The following is a 6,000-nucleotide window of genomic DNA, read 5'->3' as shown; positions in this document are numbered from 1 at the left end:
AACTTGTCATAGACCCCAAACAATAAACCTTCAATGGGCTCCTTAGGACATGGCTTATAAATGGTTTCCCTATCATATATGAAGTGACAGTGTGATGATTCAAAAGGTACCAATGACTCTTATGTCCTGGTAGCAAAAATAAAATGAGTAATAAGCACTCATGTTACATAGTTTTGCATATAAGTCACAAATGTATAAGCATTTTAAATATAATTCAAAATCACATTTCTAATGTTCTGATTTAGAACTGATAATAATGGGCTGGCTCTACTTTGAATATTGTCAAGACTGACAACCTTTAGTATTAAAATATTCTACCTTCAGTTTGTTATCAAATTATCATAAAGTCATGCAGAATATGTACACCAGACATAAATGAAAGGGAACAACTGAGGTTTTCTGATTCTTCCATTGTTCTTTATAAAGCAAAGACTAAATTTAAAGTGGTCAGTGTAGCCTGTGTGGAGTAAAGAACTCTCCAGATCAAAAAGGAAAGAATTAGAAGAGTCTTTGTCCCTTGTACCATTAGTTTGGGAAAGTTACAACATCAGGCCTCAAAGGTGTTCCTACTATCTTGTAAAGTAACTTCTTAGATCATTGCTAGATTCTTCCATGTTTGATTTCTCACTGTGCTATTGAGTCTACAGAGGGCCTACCATCACCTACTTATAGTTTTAACATACATTTACAAATATTTTGATCGTTAAAATAGCCTTCTGTCACCTAGAGGGCACAATTTGCTTTTTAAACGGTTTTATTATATTCTAACAAAACCTTTCTTGTTGGGAATAGTAAGTCTGACTTCAAAAGATATCCTTTTTTAAAAATGAACAACTTCTGATTTTTGAGGACTGACCAAAATCAATGATGTAGCATATATTCATCCGTGGTGGTGTACTGGTTCTCTAGAAAATGGAAAACACTAAAAAGTCTCCTGCTCTGTATTCATGAACATGTTGCTCAGATCGTAAGATCAGTTTTGAGTTAGGTGGTCGGGCTGCTTTGGAAAACCAGTGCTCTTGTGACTGACCCAAAATCTATGAAGTAAATTCATATTGTTAGACACAAATACAATTTTTTTTTGTCAAGAAATAATAAATGAAAATAAAGGAATTAAACATTTATCTGAGGAATTTAGAAAGGAAACAACAAAATAAACCTAAACAAAGCAGAAGAAAAATATTTTTAAAGTAAAAAGCAAATTAGGACAATATTATAGAATTGGCAAATGCATTGTTGATTTGATTTTTTAGCAGAAGACAAAACATTGTGAAACACAAAACAACTAATGTAATCAAGAAACATAAAAAGTAAAGGAACATAATAAAATACGAAGAATTTTTTAAAATAATTCTTTAAAAATAATTTAGTTGAATATAACTGATAATGTATCATTATATTGTGTTCATTTTATTTAATAAAAATAAAATCATTTTATTTTTGTTTAAAACTTTTGGTTTTTTATGCTTTAAATTTACATTGGCATAACATAATAAAAAAAATCCAAAAAAAAAAAGGTAAGCATAAAAAAAATTTACATTGGCAAAGTAAAGCCAATGTTTTTATAAGATGCACTGCACCATAAAACATAAGGAGATCATCCAAATTGATGTTAAAGTACATGTGATTAAATTTCATATATTTTCATGGGGCGCCTGTGTGGCTCAGTCGTTGGGCATCTGCCTTTGGCTCGGTCATGATCCCAGAGTCCTGGGATCTAGCCCCACATCGGGCTCCCTGCTCAGCCGGAAGCCTGCTTCTCCCTCTCTCACTCCCCCTGCTTGTGTCCCCTCTCTTGCTCTCTCTCTCTCTCTCTCTCTCTGTCAAATAAATAAATAAATAAATATTTTTAAAAAAGTAAATAGAATATATTTTAATATAGTTGTTTACTCTAAACTATAGCCAATGTTACTTTTAAACTTTAGAAATATGTTTACTAGAATTATTAGGGAAGCATGCCCTTTACCACAACTGTAATTAAATATTTCCTTTCTTTGTAATTAAATATTTTTCTTAAAATTTTAGACATTGCATATACGTAAGAAAATAAAATATCTGTTAAACTATTAAATTTCTAAATATAATTTGTCTTATTTCATGATAGTAACTATTTTGTTACTTCCAAGATAATCTAATTAAATTTAAAGGGAATATAAGAGTCCTCAGTAAGGTGACTAGTTATAGGATTAATATTCAGGGCACCCGGGTGGTTCAGTTGGTTGAGCGTCTGACTTTTGATTTTGGCTCAGGTCATGATTTTAGGGTGATGAGATTGAGCCCTGGTTCAGACTTGTGCTCAGCATGTAATCTGCTAGTCCCTTTCCCTCCCCCTCTGACTCTCCTCTCTCTATCTAAAATAAATAAATAAAATTAAAAAATAAATAAAAATAAATAAAAATTTAAAAGATTAAGATCCAAAGTGAAATAGCTTTCCAACATGCTATTAATAGCCTATAGAAAATTAAAATGAAGAAAATCACATTCACTATAGCAATCAAAAATACAAACTTTAGAAAATAACCCTAAAAAATGTGTAGATGTATATGATAAAAATTTAAAATATTAAATAATATGTATGAAGAAAAGTGTGTTTTCTCAACTTAGAAGTTAAAATTCTAAATCTTTATAAATAAGTGTATACATGAAATATGTAATAAAGCATGCCTATTCATAAAAACACATATACACAGGTCCTTTGACAAACTTATTCTCAGGTTCATATGGAATGTAGAAAAGACAAAGATAATCACAAAGATTTTGATGAAAATAATTACTGAAAAGGGAAATTCACTTTCGGGTATTAAGATGCATCATATAACTAAAATAATTAAAGAAATATACTACTGTACACTAAAATAATGACAAAATCGTCAACTAGAACAATAATGCAATAATGCAAAATGGGAAGCTCAGAAACATACTTACAAATATTTAAATATTTTACAAATAAAATTGTTGTAGTTTAAATCAATAATATCATGTTTGCTAAATGCTTAGAAATAGGAACCAAAGAATTGAAAGAAAAAAATCAATGGTTAAAAGTTAAATGAGAGGGGCGCCTCACTGGCTCAGTCGTTAAGCGTCTGCCTTCAGCTCAGGTCATGATCCCAGGGTCCTGGGATTGAGCCCCGCATCGGGCTCCCTGCTCAGCGGGGAGCCTGCTTCGCCCTCTCCTGCTCCCCCTGCTTGTGTTCCCTTTCTCGCTGTGTCTCTCTCTGTCAAAGAAATAAATAAAATCTTAAAAAAAAAGTTAAATGAGAAACAACAACAAAAAATACCCTAAAAAAATATAGGTGAACACTTACATAATTTTATAACATGATTGACATTTTTTTAAAAAGCAGAGGTAGCATACAAGCATACAATGAATGACTGGCAGATCAATATTTTATACACAAAGCGCTCTTAGGAACAAAATTTGAACATCCCACCGAAAATTGAGCAAATGAGATAAACCAGCAAGTCACAAAATTTGAATCACTTATGGTTAATTAAACTATAAAAAATTTAAACTTCTGTATTAATAAATTCTTAATTCAAGTGTGATACAGTTTTCATCCATCAAAGGTATTGTTGAGTAAAAAATAGAACTACTTTATGATCCAGTGATCACACTGGAATTTACCCAAAGAATACAAAAACCCTAATTCAAAGGGATATATGCACCTCTATGTTTATATAGCAGCATTATTTACAATAGCCAAGATATGGAAGCAGCTCAAGTGTCCACTGATTGATGAATAAAGATATATATACACAATGGAATATTATTCAGCCACAAAAAGAATGAAATCTTGCCATTTGCAATGACATGGTTGGAGCTAGAGAGTATTAGTGCTGAGCAAAATAAGCCAGTCAGAGAAAGACAGACACCATATGATTTCACTCATGTGTGGAACTTAAGAAACCAAACAAACCAGCAAAGGGAAAACAATAAGAGAAAGACAAACCAAGAAACAGATTCTTAATTATAAGAACAATCTGATGGTTACCAGATGGGAGAGAGCTGGGGGGTAGATGGACAAAATAAGTAATGCGGATGAAGGAGGGCACTTGTGATGAGCACTGGGTAAGGTATGGAAGTGTTGACTCACTATACTGTACCCCTGAAATTAATATTACAATGTATGGTAACTAACTGGAATTAAAATAAATACTTAAAAAAAAAGATACGTCTGATTTGAGTTAAGCATGTAAGAGTTAAACCATATATTATAGTTAGGCTTAAATATTAGTTATTTACTTTATTACTTTGATGATTTTCAGTAGATTAATTCTCCATGCTTTTGCTTCTTCATCTGAAAAATTATGTGTTGTACCCTTACTTTATACATTTATTGTGAGGATTAAGTAAGTTTGTTTCTGTAAAACACTTGGCCCAATCTATGGCACACAGAAAATACTAAATGTAATAGATTTAGCCTAAATGCCCAAACACAGGACATGTTATATAAACTAATTCACTTTTGTAATAGAATATTAGGTAAATGTTTAAATATCATATTGGCATGAATAAAATGTTTATCATTTGTTGACAAGTGAAAAAATATTAAAACACTAAATATGAACTTTTGTTTGGAGCTAGGACTGTAGCTAGTATTGGACTAGGTCTCCCACTGAAAACTACGTGAGGAAAAGTATACGAAATATCGGTTTTCAGACACTGGACAACAGAAGACCAACATCAGGATGCCCAAATAAAGAAAAACTTCTAATCTGATCTTATGATTCCCCAGGCCCATCCAGGGAACAATTTCCTGAACGTGGCACAAAAAACTGGGGTCCAAGGAGAGCCCTACAAATTTAAGATTAGCTGAAGCCTTGGACAGGCCTCTTGATGGCAGAGATCTGTGCAGTGAGTTATCAGGAAGTTGTGTGACGCTTTTCTTTGTCGAATCGGTGGCCAAGAGCAGTGCAAAACTACACGAGGCTGAACAGAAATCGGCCTTTATGGACTTGAGAACAGAACAGCGCAGAGATGGGACAGATTAAATAGTGCTGGGACACGGTAGGTCTGTGCTCGCAGAGCAGAGACCTTGTTAGCATATTCCACACTGACAAATCAGAATATCCAGCCTAGAAACCACAGAGGCTATGAAATAACAATAAGGACCATGGCCTAAAGCAAGGCTATTCTACTCCTTCTCTAACAAAGTCTAAAATCAAATCCCGGCAAGATCTCCAGGGCTCTGAGCCCTTTCCCCATCCCTTGCCCTGGGCCTCTCTTCCACTTGGCTGTTCTTGAGTTAACATCCCTTCATCATAAACTGGTCATCTACTAAATAAAATGTTTCTCTGAGTTCAGTCAGCGGCTTTGACAAATTAAAGGAACACAAGAAACGGGTCGTTGGAGCCTCTGATCTTTAACTAGTCAGAAGCACAGGTGATAATCTGGACCTGTGACTGACATCTGAAGATCATGTGGGAGCAGTCTTGTAGAGTGGAGCCCTTATTTTGTGGGGCTTGACACTATCTCAAGGTAGAGCGCGTCAGAATTGACTTAAATTGTAGGACATCCAGCTGTGTGACAGAGCGTTGCGTAGTAATCTGCAGAACCCTCCTCCCTCCCCACAAAACAATGTAACTGGTGCAGAATTCTTAAACTGCTTTACTTAAAATGGGTGCATTTCATTTTGTGTAAATGCCACCTTAAAAGTTTTTTATAGCCTGCATATCACAATCCCTGTTTTTGTAAGTTTAAAATAAACTGAGAATTCATTCATTAAAAAATTAACAGATTAGGGGTGCCTGGGTGGCTCAGTCATTAACCGCTGCCTTCGATTCAGGTCATGATCCCAGGGTCCTGGGATCGAGCCCCGTATGGGGCTCCCTGCTCCCGAAAGCCTGCTTCTCCCTCTCCCACTCCCCCCTGCTTGTGTTCTCTCTCGCCCTGTGTCTCTCTCTGTCAAATAAATAAATTAATAATAAATAAAATAAATAAATATTAAATAAATAATAAATAATAAATAAAAATCTTTAAAAAATTTAACTGATTATAAC

Source organism: Zalophus californianus, chromosome 5 (genome assembly GCF_009762305.2).
Source record: "Zalophus californianus isolate mZalCal1 chromosome 5, mZalCal1.pri.v2, whole genome shotgun sequence".
NCBI lineage: Eukaryota > Metazoa > Chordata > Mammalia > Carnivora > Otariidae > Zalophus > Zalophus californianus.
Note: the sequence above shows the minus strand (reverse complement) of the source record.